The sequence below is a fragment of the Oratosquilla oratoria genome, chromosome 3, assembly GCF_046742065.1.
Source record: "Oratosquilla oratoria isolate Oo_2021 chromosome 3, ASM4674206v1, whole genome shotgun sequence".
In the NCBI taxonomy this organism is placed as follows: Eukaryota; Metazoa; Arthropoda; class Malacostraca; order Stomatopoda; family Squillidae; genus Oratosquilla; species Oratosquilla oratoria.
The window spans coordinates 28,994,544-29,011,197 of NC_134779.1; the positions used below are offsets into that span (position 1 = coordinate 28,994,544).

The 16,654-nt window shown below is 38.4% G+C and overlaps 1 protein-coding gene across 7 annotated transcripts in view; it reads right to left on the reverse strand.

Moving 5' to 3' along the window:
* Positions 1 to 16,654, reverse strand: part of LOC143021030 (heparan sulfate glucosamine 3-O-sulfotransferase 1-like) — an 86,443-nt gene that overhangs the window by 40,040 nt on the left and 29,749 nt on the right. The window lies entirely within an intron of this gene.

Consider the following 16,654-nt stretch of genomic DNA (forward strand, 5'->3'; position numbering starts at 1 on the left):
CGGTATCTTGATTATATTTATTTTGTAGTTGTAGCTGAGTGACCCCAAAATTCTGTGAACTGGCTTATGTTTTCTGTTTATTATTACTCAGTGAAAGAGAATGAGTATTGTGATGCATCAATCAGGTATCCGATGCTGTGCGAGAGAATTTCACTCAGAGTAAAGAGGTTAAGTTCTGCAACAGCCACTATGACAGGTGACACCATTAGGGGGAGGAGTCAGTGCCAGTGGGTGGGGGTAATGACTCCCCAGGCTACTATGGAGTTTTAATTCCAGCTTAACCCATTCAACTCCGATGACACGATGTCTTGTCATTTGGTCAAATAAAACAAAAAATCATAATAAAACAACAAAATGTTTGATGATCAAACAGCACCAGAAAAATATGACGTCATCAGTCCTCCTCGAGGAGGACTGATGACGTCATATTTTTCTGGTGCTGTTTGATCATCAAACATTTTGTTGTTTTATTATGATTTTTTGTTTTATTTGACCAAATGACAAGACATCTTGTCATCGGAGTTGAATGGGTTAACTGGATCACAGAAGGTGAGAGGGATCAATGAAGGCTGTTAAGGGGTAGTAAAAGAAAGAGCATTCTCCCTCAGGAGGAACATCATCAGTGATTTCATCATTTTCTCTGGCTTCATCTACAGGCCTAACTTTGTCATAAACATGTCTTAATACTCCTTTGGAAAGTATTTTCTCACTGCTGCTGGGGATATTATCCTCTGCCATTCGGCTTTGTGTCTGTTTGGCTTTGTGTCCATTCGGCATTGTGTTCATTCTGCATCTTGGTTTCGGCTTATTGTCCTTCAGCAAAAGTGCATTCAGCATCCTGTCCATGTACTGTAAGGGGCAGGGTGGAAACAATGGATGTTTGTGTATCATCATCTGCTCCACTGATCCTGTGAGCAGTGTATACAAAGGAGTAGTAATTTTCTTTGGAAATTCCCTACACTGCTCCCATGACAGCAAGAGAATAGTCAAGAAGCTCTACACATCAGCACTAATGGAATGTGTATCCTTGCCATAGTATATCACCACTTAAAAGAAGCCTATGATGCTGAACATCTTAGAACAATCAGCACTGTAGTACTTAAGCTCAGAGGCTGTCCCAAGTTATTTGGTCATGCTCAGGTACTTGAGATGTTGTGAATCCATCTCACACATCAGCACCTGTGTACTGGGTGATTACATAACAAATGGATGGAAATGGCTTACCCCTAGGGAATGCCAATGATATCATTCTCCTTATGTAGCATGTATGCTGCTTGGGGTGCCATTTGTTACTTGGGGAAGGGGGGGGCAGCTCTGGACATATCATGTTAAGGGAGTATATTTACATTCCTCCCTCCATCACATCCCTGGAATTCCCTGGCCTGCAGCCCTTGTCAATGTGGCCATGCTGGTTGCATGAACTGTACTTGGTATTGCTGGGTGGGGCACTTGTCTTTGTTTGACCAAAGGCTCTTGCCACAACAAATCATGACACTTTGTTTGAGCAGCAGGGGCTTACCTGTGGTTCAAGCTGCATACCACAGCTTCTGGACTAAAGTGAACTGAGGCGCATCTCCAGTCACTGTGTGAACTGCCCTTTTGCCCTTCTTGTATAAGGAGATCACACATATTGAAAGTGGAACACTTATGGCTGAGGTGGTGAGCCTGAGAGCATCATGGAATCTACATTTCATTTTTATGAAAACTTATTAAAATATCTTGACCTATTCACTTCCTTTCTCTTAAAAAAAACTACAGGTCTTTCAATTTTATAGAGAACTGATAACAAAAAAGAAAATAATTCCACTCTGAATATTAAGCAATGAGAAATATTGGCCTCAAGCTGTCAGGACATTGATTTAACAGAGATGTAGACAAAATTTTGCCAACCACACCATCAATGAAGTGAATAAGCTTCCAGTTGAGGCAAATAAGTGTAATATAGTTCCAAGTTTCAAAATTCACTTGGATGAACACTTAAACAAAAATATTTAGTTTTGCTTTCTTTTTGGCATCCAACCTCCTGGAATTAAAAGGGTCTTCTTCCACTATGCTTTATCACTGCAACTCATTGTAATTACTTCCAAGAGTGTGCTGTGGGCATTCATGAGGATGAACTTCTGTATGAACTCGCTGTCTCAAATGCCTGTGGGGATCCTGTGCCTGGTCCATGCTTCCACACTCCTTGTTGTGGTCCTTACATCATACATCTGTCTCCTTGGACAAAATGTGCAAGTGCATGAAGATGTTGGCAAAAGAGCCCACCCTCCACTTGTTTGCAGGAAAAGAATGCCCATCTACACAATGCCATGTTACCATGGCCCTTTATGTGATTTGTAGTTTGTTGAGCACATCTTCAACTGTAAATGCTGTGTCTGAGGGCACCTTTCAGGTGTGCTCCAGCACTCTGTGCACCTCTAGAAATAAAATATACACAACTGAATGAGATGCTTGCATTGGATTGGACTCATCAGGTATACCAATGGTGCATACATATATATATATATATAGACCAGAAAGTAGATCTAGAGGTAGACCAAAGAAAAGATGGAGTTAAAGAAATCCTAGAGGCAAATGGATCAGGAAAAATACAGGATTTCGGGGAAGAAGAAAACATTGAGAGGACTAACTGGAGAAGTGTGCTGGCCCACCTGACAGCCTGAAAGCCTACCTGGGAACAGTAGTATATATATATACATATATACATATATTATATATATACATATATACATATATATACATATATATATATACATATATATATATATACATATATATATATACATATATAAACTGTGTTTCTCACTTTATTGCAGATCGTAATTTTGTTAATAACTTAAATGATATCAACAATAAAAGTTTGAAGTTTTGCACACTGTGAGAGTACTCCTAAAAAGGTAAGCCACCAAAATATTGTTCAAATCTATACGATATTTTCTAAGTTATAGGCATTTATGTATTTTGGAGTCATATTCACTGTTTCTCGCTTTATTGCAGGTTTGTGAAAATGCCCAGAAATGTACGATTGACTGCTACTGAAAAGCATAGGATTGTAGCAGGCCTTGCAGAAGGACTGACTCTTCTGGATTTAGCCAAGGAACTGGGAAGGGACAAGAGAACCTTGGCTTCTTTTGTGGAGAAGCCCAGTACCACACCAAGGAAAGATAAGAACATAAGAACATAAGAACATAAGAAATAAAGGAGACTGCAAAAGACCATAAGGCCTACACTAGGCAGCTCCGTATCCATCACCACCTGTCGTCCCCATCCATAAAGTTGTCTAATCGTTTTTTAAAACAACTGATAGTTTCAGCGCTTACTACGTGGTTGCTAAGTTTATTCCATTCATCGACCACCCTATTTGTAAACCAATTCTTGCCTATTTCCTTCTTAAATCTAAATTTGTCCAGTTTATACCCATTACTGCGAGTCCTGCCCTGTTGTTTTATTATGATGACCTTGTTTGCATCACCCTTGTTATAGCCTTTGATCCACTTGAACACTTCTATTAGATCACCCCGCACTCTGCGTCTTTCCAGAGAGTATAAGTTTAGGTGCCTAAGCCTCTCTTCGTAAGGCAAATTTCCGAGTCCTTGTATCATTTTGGTCATTCTTCTCTGTACTGATTCTAGTGAATTTATGTCCATTTTGTAGGACGGGGACCAAAACTGTACCGCATAGTCAAGGATGGGTCTAACTATCGCTAGATAGAGTTTAATAATTACCTCTGCACTTCTATTTGTTACCGTCCTAGCAATGAAGCCTAATGCTCTGTTTGCTTTATTTCTGGCGCTAATGCACTGCTTCCTGGTTTTAAGGTCCGGACTCACCAGAACTCCCAAGTCCCTCTCGCACTCAGATTTTTCTAAAAACGTGTCATCTAAGTTGTATCTATTTTTGGGGTTGTGTAGCCCTACGTTTAACACGCTACACTTAGAGATATTGAAGTTCATTTGCCATTTCACCGACCATGTTAACAGTTTATTAAGATCCTCCTGCAGAATCTGGGCGTCTTCTCCTGACCTAATTAGGCGTCCTATTTTAGTGTCGTCCGCAAACTTACTAACATCACTATTTAACCCATCGTCTAAGTCGTTTATATACATAATGAACAATAAGGGACCCAAAACCGAGCCCTGGGGGACCCCGCTAGTAACATTGCCCCACCTAGATTTTATTCCATTTATGGTGACCCGCTGTTTTCTGTTACTAATCCAAGCTCTAATCCATTCTAACACTTTTCCTCCTATGCCATGGGCTTTGATTTTATTTAGTAGTCTCTGGTGTGGCACTTTGTCGAACGCTTTGCTAAAGTCAAGGTAAATAACATCGTAATTTTCATTGTTGTCTGACGCCTTATATACCTTAGTGTAAAAGGATAGAAGATTAGTCACGCATGACTTACCTTTGGAGAAACCATGCTGTGAATCACGAATTAAATTATGCCCTTCAATGTGTTCTCTGAGTCTATTTACTATTATTGATTCAAGCATTTTTCCTATAACCGATGTCAAACTGATTGGCCTGTAGTTGCATATGGTCGATCTATCTCCCTTCTTAAAAACAGGAACAACGTTTGCCTGCCTCCAAGCAGTTGGACCCGGAGATTTTGTAGCTTTAAGTCTGTCAATCTGCTTGATAACTTCTTCTTTACTAATGCTGATATTAGTTAGGCTATTTTCTTCATCCCCTCTAAAAATCGGATCGCAGTCAGGTACTTTATCTAACCTCTCATTAGTAAACACCGATAGAAAATAATTGTTAAACTCCTCACTCATTTTTTCTTCCGATTCTATCATGACATTTTCGTCGTTTTTAATTGGTCCTATTCTTTCTTTATTTTTTGTTCTATAGAGGTGAAAGAAACCCTTTGGGTTGGATTTTGCTTGACTGGCAACCTTGATTTCATAATTACGTTTCGCTGAACGTGTATTCCTTTTAACCAGCTTTGCCATTTCGTTATATCTTGATCTAAGGTGTGATTCCCCGTTTTTTATTTTTACGTAAAGTCCTCTTTTAATTCCGATCTCATGTTTCAATCTGTCCGTCATCCATTTGGGAGTATTACTATTTTTTCGTATTGACTTTAGGGGGATAAATGTGTTTTGTGCATTAATAATTAGATCTGCCAGATTGCTATACATCTCATCCAAAGTACTGACCTGATTTTTGGGCCGTCGCCCCGAATCGACCTGACCCAAGGCACGCGCATCACTCGCTTTGACCCAGACCTGACCTAAGGTAAGCGTATTTCTCTCTTTGACCCAGACCTGACCCAAGGTACGCGTATCCTCCTTGCCCCACTTCTGACTATCAGCCCCGCAACGAGAATCAAGAATGTTTGAAACGTCCGGATTGTTTTTCGTATTCAATTTCAAATAGGTTTTTATATTGTCAAAGTTTGCTTTCCTGAAGTCTGGTACTTGAACGTTATTTGTACTTTTTATTTTTTCCCAAATAATATTAAATCTTATTTCTTGATGATCGCTAAAGCCTAGACTATCGCCCACTATTATGCTGCTAATTTGGTGCTCATTATTTGTTAGAATTAAGTCCAGGGTATTTTGTCCCCTCGTAGGATCGGTAATCATTTGTTTTAGGAAATTATCCTGCACCACATCTAGGAATTGTTTCGCTTCATGATCTCCTATTAAAGTTTCCCAGTCAATGTTTCTATAGTTAAAATCTCCCATGATTACAACGTTTTTGTACTGGGACGCTCTATGAATTTCATGAATTAGGGAATCAGTCTGCTCAATGCTAAGGTTAGGAGGTCTATACAAGACGCCAATAATAACTTTCTTATTCTTGCCTATAATCTCTACCCAAATAGATTCCGTACAGTCCTCTTCCTTAATCGAATTGTTGATAATACAGTTTAATGTATTTTTAACGAAAAGTGCTACACCTCCCCCATTCCTGCCGACCCTATCCTTATGAAAAAACTTATATCCTTCTATTTCGATTTCCGGAAGGAAATGTTTATCAGCCATGTTGATCCAGGATTCAGTAATGGCTATAATATCGAAATTTTCTACGCATGCTTTACCTCGCAGCAAATCAATTTTGTTAATTATGCTCCTACTATTTGTATAGTAAACTTTAAGTTTATCTTCCCTCCACCTGCTTTGGTGATTTTTTGTACAGTCCTCTAAGTTGTTTCTATTTTCTAAACTATATTCCGATACTTCCCCCAACCCCGACTCCCAAATAATCTACCCGAAAAAAACCCTGCATGATGCCTACTTCTCGCTCAAGGGATTCAGTAAGAAGCCAAAATCCTATGGGTGACAAGTGGACCCCGTCCCTTGTATATAGATGATTCTTACCGTAAAAGCGGTCCCAGTTGTCGACAAATGCCCATCCATTAGCCTTACAATGTTTTGCCAGCCTGCAATTCATTGCAATAGCCCTGGAATGCCACATGCCTCCAACTCTACGCCTCGGAAGGATTCCACATACTACAGGAACACCTCCCCTATTTCTGATCTTGTCTAGCGCATCTCGGTACCGCGCAAATAATTCCTCACTCCCTACCTTACCTATATCATTTCCTCCGGCACTTAAGCAAACTACTGGGTCCTTACCTTCCCCTACTAGACACTCTTCAATCCTATCTCTAACATCACCTATGCCCGCGCCGGGGAAACACACCTGCGTCCTATGCTTCCTATCTTTGTCGCAGAAAACCCTGTCTAAATACCTCACTTGACTGTCTCCTACTACCAAAATCTTACCTGTGGGCAGGGATCCAGCGTCTGCCCTTTCCTTCTTCTCTTGGATTTCATTAGTTCCTTCTTCCTGCAGATTTGCCAGCACTTGAAACGAGTTTTCGCATTTCAGTGGGGCTGGTGAGGACTTTTTTCCACTTTTCCGCATCTTATTTCTCACCGTATTCCATCCATGCTCATCGCTAATATTGCCTTCCGTATCATGGGCCTTCGAGCGGAGAACTCGATTCTCCTCCTTAAGGCACTTAACAGCATCCTCCAAGGCTTCAATTCTACTAAGTAGAGATTGTACCTCTTCGGCGCTGAACACAGTGACACATTCACTCGCCATATCGCTAACTGAAGCAGCTACCCGGTTTGACCTGACCTGAGTGACGACTACTGCATCAGAAGAAGCATTTCCCCTCGTGATATGCGAAAAATACGCAGGCAGGTCAATAGGAAACCCAATGGCACCAGCGCCTCCATTTTTGCAAAAGCTGGCATTGATCCGATGTCCAGAAAGACCAGATGCAGTGTCTTGAATGAGATGGCCAGGAACGTGAAGCCCATTTCCAGACCTCCCTTGAACAGAACTCACAAGGAAAAACGTATTGCGTGGGCAGAAATATACATGAAAACAAACTTCCAACAGGTCTTATTCACAGATGAAGCCAGGGCCACACTTGATGGTCCGGATGGATGGGCTAAAGTTTGGAGTCCTACTGGAGCTGCTGTCCCACATCGGGTTCGTCGCCAACAAGGAGGTGGGGGAGTTATGTTTTGGGCGGGTATCATAGGAGATACATTGGTTGGACCTTTCCGAGTGCCAGAAGGTGTGAAGCTCACAAGCCAAGCATACATATCGTTTTTGGATGAGCATTTGTCCCCTTGGTTGTACGATCTGCCTTTACTTCGTCGACGTCAGCTAATTTTTATGCACGACAATGATCCATCTCATGCAGCAAAGGCCACGACTTCCTTCCTCGCATCTCTGGGCATCAAGGGAGAGACTCTCATGACTTGGCTGCCTTGTTCTCCTGACTTAAACCCGATTGAGCAGCTTTGGTCAATTTTGAAGAGGGAGGTTTATGAGGGAGGACAACAGTTTACCGCAAAAGATGCCCTCTGGAATAAAATTGTTGCCGTTGCTAGTACCATAAAACCTTCTCAAATCAAGAGATTGACTTCATCTGTTGATAGCAGACTGCTGAGGGTAATTTCAAGGAATGGGAGTTATGTTGATAAATGATTTGATTTTGTGGAATATATCTAGTGAATTCTTCCTTACATGTCATTAATTTTGTTACTTATGATTTGATTTATTGTATTAAATACACCTGTTAAGCTAAATTGGGATTTCAATACCTTTATATTGTATCTTTACAAACCTGCAATAAAGCGAGAAACAGTGAATATGACTCCAAAATACATAAATGCCTATAACTTAGAAAATATCGTATAGATTTAAAAAAGATTTTGGTGGCTTACCTTTTTAGGAGTACTCTTACAGTGTGCAAAATTTCAAACTTTTATTATTGATATCATTCAAGTTATTAACAAAATTACGATCTGCAATAAAGCGAGAAACACAGTTTATATATATATACATATATATATATATACATATATATATATATATACATATATATATATATACATATATATATATATACACATATATATATACACATATATATATGTTATATATATATATATATATGTTATATATATATATGATATATATATAAAATATATATATATATATATGTTATATATATATAAAATATATATATATATATATATGTTATATATATAAAATATATATATATATATATATATATATATATATATATATATTATATATATATATAATATATATATATATATAATATAATATAATATATATATATATACATATATATATACAGGTACTCCTCGTTTAACGACCTACTCGGTTAGCGATGACGCGGAGTTACGACGGGATTTATGATAGACGTCTAACGTAAATCTCCTGAAGTTACGACATCGTGTACGATAATTAAGTTGGCTGAGGAAAATTTGTATGATGTTATAATTGAACTTGTACAGTGGATATTAGCTGTGAGGTAAAGTGTTCTGAAGCTTAGGTCTACATTACCATCCTGCAAGCTGCAAAAACTAACTGGAGTACAGTATATACCGGTAGTGGTAAATTTTTAGTTTCGACCATGGACGCAATATAGCAATAGAAAATTAATTATTAATTTTGTAAATTATAATGTATCAAAGTAATATGCAATTTTGTGAGCGGAAATAAAAAATGTGCTAAAACAAATTTCGTAAGTAACGAAGTCATGTCGGACGAATGGTACACCATGTTTGTTATGATAGATGCCAATGTCGAAGAAATAAAAGGATGATGAATTCGTCTAACCTAAACTAAACTAACCTGACCTGTGCTTGATAAATCATTACCTGCAAATTAAATGTCATCCGGCTCGTCCTCGTTGTCGTCGTCATGAGAGACGTTGGCAGACGACAAGATGGCGTCCCAATCCTATGCTACCGACTTCATTCATTAGCATATTTTCTTGTAGCATGGTATTTTTTACTTTCATTTCCGCCCACAAAATTGCATATTACGTTGATACATTTTAATTTACAAAATTAATACTTAATTTTCTATTGCTATATTGCGCCCATGGTCGAAACTAAAAAAATACTCCGGTATTCAATATGGAATGTCAGCATACGCGGATTTGGTCATATACTGTAATTTTAGGAACCTAACCGTAAATAAACAGTAAATAAAGCTTTAATGTACTGTATAAAAGAGGGAAAATACACGAAAATAAAGATACATGTATTGCTGGACATTGTACATACAGTACATGTACGTATATGTATACACTTTCGCTTAACGACCAATTCGGTTAACGATGGCGCGCTGGTCCCAATTGTCGTCGTTAAAGGAGGAGTGGTTGTATATACATATCTATATATTATATATATACATATATATATATTTTTGTGTAGCCAGGTAGGATATTTTCTTGCAGGCAGACTAGGTTAAAAGCTATTGAAGATTCATTTTTTATTATCTTCTTGCGTATAGTCTCTATACGACGAATATTTGACATCATTTTCTGTAAGTCTGCTTAGGAGAGCTCTTATATTGGCTGACGTTTCGGAACTCTCTTGTTCCATCTTCCAGGGCAAATTGTTGTGTCAAGTTTTCTGTGTAGATTATATATGTGATGTATGGATCATGGACACTGTATCGAGGAAAATTTGGATGCTTATTGGTGAATGGTAGCCAATGAGCGTGTGTTGTTTTCACTCGCGGGGCGGTCTCTCCCAGTGGTCAAGTGGGGGTTGGTGAGGTGGAGGAAGGAGGTGGGTGTTGCTGTCGTTGGGCTCCAAATCTGGAGAATGAATTAAATAACAAGATGGTAGAAATCATATTGGATTGAATGTTGATTATTAGAGCTCTCTCCCTTATGTGGATGGATTCAAGCAATTTTATATATTTGTCTGCCCACCCCCCTGAAATGAGACCTACCGTGAGAAAAATTGAAAATCTCAGTAAGAAGATTAATCAGTGCCAAAATGCTGTCATGTTTAATATAGTGTGTATGTATATATGTGTATATATATATATATATAGATATATATATATATATATATATATCTATATATATATATATATATATATATATATATATATTACAAAGGATTACAAAGGCGGAGCATGGCGACAGGAGACCTTTTATATATATATATATATATACATATATATATATATATATATATATATATATATAATCACCACTTGGGCAAAATGTAGTGGCACATTTGTAAATTATAATTATGAAGAACCCACAGTCGGAATAAAAGGAAACTTAGAAAGTATAACTTCCATATTTCAGCTAATATCTGTAGCCCCCTTCAGTAAAGTACTTTCCTGAAGAGGGCTATAGATATTAGCTGAAATATACAAATTATACTTTCTTCTAAGTTTCCTTTTATTCTAACTTTGGGTTCTTCATGATCATAATTATATATACATAAATATATATATACATATATACATATATATAAACATATATATACATATATACATATATAAATTATATATACATATATATATATATACATAAATATATATATACATAAATATATATATACATAAATATATATATACATAAATATATATATACATAAATATATATATACATATATATACACATATATATATATACATATATATACACATATATATATATACACATATATATATATATACATATATATACACATATATATATATATACATATATATACACATATATATATACATATATATACACATATATATATATATACATATATACATATATATATACATATATATATATATATATATATATATATATATATATACAGGTAACTCTCGATTTACGTGAGATATAGGTTCCTAGAGACGTCGCATATATCAAAATCGCGTAAATCAAATTAATTTTTGACATAAAAGTTGCAATGTTTGTACAAAAAACACATTTTATTTGGCTAATAAACGTACAGTAAATACTGTAAAATACTAATAATATCTAATTCTAAACCTTCTAATGTATTTATAAAAGAGAAAAACAATTGTACACTGTACTACTTACGTAGTTCTACCACTCATCACTCACACCACAACAGTCACTCACTACCCTCACTGTCCAATTGTTCTGGCACATCCACATCCACCTGCACTTCCACAGCTGCAGGGTCATCAACATCCTCTTCTGTCATGTCTTTTTGCCCTGGTGCTTTTTTGAAGAATTGCAACACAGTGGTCTGGCGCTGTTTCTTTTGAAATTCTGTGTGCATATGTGTGTAGCAGAATACTGCATCCATGACTTTTCTTCGGACTGTGCTGCTACGTTCCACATTGGGGTCCATGTTTTCAAATTTGTTAATAGAGTCCTTAAGTTGTGCCAGCGCTTCACTAAGTCCCTTCCCCGCAGGGCCGCTGGTGCTTGCAGAAGACGATGAAGGACGTTTTGCGGCCATGATGATAGGCTGGTAGTACAGTATAATAGTATGCTGATATGAGGAGGACCTGTTCTCATTGTTAGTAGCAGAGCGAAAGAGGCCTGTAAGCCAGTAAACAATGAATGAGGAGCAGTTGGGCCAAATCGCGTCTTAGCAAATAAATAGCGTAAATTAAACTAATTCTAATATTTTTTAGGTCGTGTTATAACAAATTCACGCACATCAAAGACACGTAAATCAAGTTACCTGTATATATATATATATATATGTATATATATATATATATATATATATATATATATATATATATATAAATATATATACTGTATATATATATATACACATATATATACATATACAATATATACATAAATATACATACATATATACATATACAATATATACATATTTTGACGATTCTGGTCGTCGATCCACATTTTGAGCAACCTTTCCATCTTATCCATTATTGGCTCACGGTGTTTTGTTAGCAATTTGCTCTGCAGATGCGTTGCATTCTCCCCAGCTTTTTTATAGCCTCACGATTCTTCAACACCGTCCAGACTGTCGACTAGGCTAGGTCCAAGATGCGACTTATGGCAGATGTACCTTCTCCCTGCTCTTTCCTCTTCAAAATACCTAATTTTACCTCCAATCTTAAACTACTCCTCTTTTGCTTTGCCTTTTCAACTCCAGCAGTGTCTGCAGAACATTTTGTGGCCATTATGGGTGCATCACTGTGCATCGTGATAATAATATCCACAAAAAACACACCGTAAGGATTTAACTTGTGTTCAAAGGGAAACGCAGGAAGAGACTGATTGTTGTGGTGGCTGCATGGCGTGGTGGTGCTACGGTACGGTGTAACCAAGACACAAGCGGATACCGTATCTGTGAGTTTTTCTTACCATAAATAGAATCGAGGGTAGTAATTACCAAATACTGTAACTGTGAATCTACCAGATAAAGAATTACCATATAAGGAGGACTCACTGCATATATCGTACACTTGGGGCGCAGGTTCTCTTTATGCAAACCGAGTTAAACACGACAGCATTGTTACAATTATTAATTCTTTTCTAATGTTTTCAATTCTCCTCACTATAGTTCTGACTCTGGAAGGATGAGCATAAACGAGCTGTCCAAAGTTATCCATTTTAATAACACTCAATTTGACGTTTTGACTTCAAGGAGTCATTCTCAAAATAATAAATTACAAATCAATCCAACACAATTGAACAGGCACAGAACAACTATATTTTCACAGAATGAACAAGACGACACATTTCCATATACCTTATAAACATTTTCACAGAATGAACAAGACGACACATTTCCATATACCTTATAAACAAGTTCTAAGGTGACATGGAAAGGCTTACATAAGTGTGTGGGCCATCAACCTGACCCAAGCTGATCATCTCAGAGGAGGGGGAGGGGGAGTCGGGGGAGTCGGGGCAGTAGGTAATGCAAGAGGGGTGGATACAATCCCACTATTGGTGGGATTAGTTCTCACATGTCCTGAGGAGCTATTGAATATGGGAATGGCCGTTACCATATTAGATTGAATATTGATGGTAGGAGCCCATTCCCTAATATACATAGCCTCTAACATTTTTAATTCTCTAACATCATTACACTGTGTAACTACTTCAGTGCTGTTAACAATGGTTGCTCTATCAAGGGAAAATTGGTGCTCATGCTGAAAATGATATTTAATTGCTCCCTGTTGGAGATGGAGCGTTAGGCAACGGCTGAGACTACAAGTCGTAAACCGAATGTATGCACATTTGTAGAGTGCGCAGTCTCCATAATTAAATATATATATATGTGTATATATATATATATATATATATAAATATATGAGAGTGATGAGTGAGGAAAATGGAGCAGAAATAGGGAGAGATGAAGTGAAAGCAGCTGTTAGCATGATGAGAGCAGGTAAGGCACCTCAGTTGGATGGATGCTGTGTAGAATGCCTGAAAAAAGGAGGTACAGTTATGGTGGACTGGCTGGTGAGGTTATCTAAGGTTAGTTTAAGAGAGGGTAGTGTGCTGGAGGACTGGAGAAGTGCCTGTACAGTTATGCTTTACAAGGGAAAGGGGGACAAGTGTGAGTGTAGTAGTTTCAGAGGGATCAGCTTGTTGAGTGTAGTTGGGAAGGGTCTTATGGGAGGGTCTTGATTGAGAGGATTAGGAGAGGAATGGAGGGAGTAAATGATGAGGAACAGTGTGGACTTCGGACAGGTAGGGGTTGTGTAGATCAGATTTTTATGGTAAGACGGATATGTGAGAAAGCTATAGGAAAAGGTAAGGATGTTTTTTGGGCTTTTATGGATTTGGAAAAGGCTTATGACAGGGTAGACAGGAAGGCACTGTAGGAGGTATTGCAGATATATGGGAGAGGAGGAAATACGTTAAGAGCAGTCAATAGTTTTTATGAGAGTAGTAGAGCTTGTGTTAGGATTAGAAATGGATAGAGTGAATGGTTTGAGGTAAAGGTGGGACTTCGTCAGGGATGTATTATGTTGCCCTGGCTGTTCAATCTATATATGGATGGGGTTGTGCGAGAGGTGAATACAAGGGTAGTAGGTCAGGGGCTGGAGATGGTTAAAGAAAATGGAGAAAAGTGTGAAATGAGCCAGTTGTTGTTTGCTGACAACACTGCACTTGTAGCAGGATCAGAGGAGGGATTGAAAAAGTTAGTGACAAGAGTTTGAGAAGGTATGTGAAAGAAGGAAACTGATGATAAATGTGGGCAAAAGTGAAATGGATAGCTTTAGATACTTGGGTGCAAATGTGGCAGGAAAGGTAGGAGTGGAGGTGGAGGTAGATTGAGAGAGAAATGAGTAAATGTCTTGGTGGATTAAAAAGTGTAATGAGAAATAGACATTTGGGAATGGATGCTACGAGGAGGTTATACGAAGGAGTGTTTGTGCCAACAGCATTGTATGGGGCAGAAACATGGAACATAAGAGAGGAAGAGAAGGAGTTTCAATGTGTTAGAGATGAAATGTCTGAGAAGTATGATGGGGGTTACTAGGCTAAATAGAGTGAGAAATGAGGAGGTAAGGAGGAGAACTGGGGTGGAAAGGGAGTTCGGAGATGGGGTTGATGAAAGAGTATTAGGATGGTTTGGACACATGGAAAGAATGAGTGAAGAAAGATTACTAAATGAGGTATGGAAGGCAGAGGTGGAAGGAGTGAATATGAGGGGGCGTCCTAGAATGAGATGGATGGATGGGGTAAAAGGGCCATTACGAAAGAGAGGAATGTCTGCTGAGGAAGGACAGGAGAGGACGGAAGATAGGGGTGAATGGAGAAGGGTTGTGTATGGATGATGCTGTGATGCATGAGGGGGTGGGGGATGGGAGGCAAGGGACTATGTATGAGAAATAAATTGATGCAACCCGAAGGGATTTCTCCCCATCTCCTTTTCTGCATGAGGGGACAGGGGGGGAGTCGCCAAATTAATGAAGCTGCCTTGCTGTGGATGTGCTGTGTCTTGTGACACTGCTTTGACCCAGGGCAGTGGACGGGATGCATGGATGGCCCGTCATCCAGGAGGTGCCAAAATGTGAGGGAGAGAAGAGGGTGGAGGGGAGTGGAGTATGTAGGGGATGGAATGGGTGGGAGTGGAGTATGTAGGGGATGGAATGGGTGGGAGTGGAGTATGTAGGGGATGGAATGGGTGGGAGTGGAGTATGTAGGGGATGGAATGGGTGGGAGTGGAGTATGTAGGGGATGGAATGGGTGGGAGTGGAGTATGTAGGGGATGGAATGGGTGGGAGTGGAGTATGTAGGGGATGGAATGGGTGGGAGTGGAGTAGGGGATGGAATGGGTGGGAGTGGAGTATGTAGGGGATGGAATGGGTGGGAGTGGAGTATGTAGGGGATGGAATGGGTGGGAGTGGAGTATGTAGGGGATGGAATGGGTGGGAGTGGAGTATGTAGGGGATGGAATGGGTGGGAGTGGAGTATGTAGGGGATGGAATGGGTGGGAGTGGAGTATGTAGGGGATGGAATGGGTGGGAGTGGAGTATGTAGGGGATGGAATGGGTGGGAGTGGAGTATGTAGGGGATGGAATGGGTGGGAGTGGAGTATGTAGGGGATGGAATGGGTGGGAGTGGAGTATGTAGGGGATGGAATGGGTGGGAGTGGTTTCTATGCCTTTTTCTTTTTGGCTACCTCCCATGTAAGGGGGAAAAAAGCCTTTGGTATATGGATGTACATTATATATATATATATATATATATATATATATATATATATATGCTAATAAGAACACGGGTACATGTGTTCACTTATACAAAGTAGACCACTTGGAAAAAGAAAAGAAACTAACGAAGCAGAACACTTTTGTATATTACATCTTCAGTGCAAAAAGTACTTTTTGCACTGAAGATGTAATATACGAAAGCGCTCTGTTTCGTTAGTTTCATTTTCCAAGTGGTCTACTTTGCATATTATATATATATATATATATATATATATATATATATATATATATATATATATATATATATATATATATATATATATGCGGAAAAACCACCAAGGAAAAAGAAAAACTGATGACCAAGCGCTTTCGTCTATTCAGACATCCTCAGGGTACATAGAAAAGAAAAAGTACACAAGAATATATATTGTATAAATTGGGAGGGTGCTAAAGAAATTGTTAAAGATAAGTCATATTTGACGAGAAATATAATAGAATCCAGTCTGATCAAAGATACATTTGTCAATAACTTAAATTTAAGTCATGGTATGTATAAGTTAGACAATTTTATTGTGAAAAAAGTAGTAGCCCAAACGTCCGCTGCCGCGAACGGGTCAGGTTGACATTAGATCCTTGCAACCTCTCCTGGTTCCTTCCCTGACCTCATACTCTTTGTATATATTCTTGTGTACTTTTTCTTTTC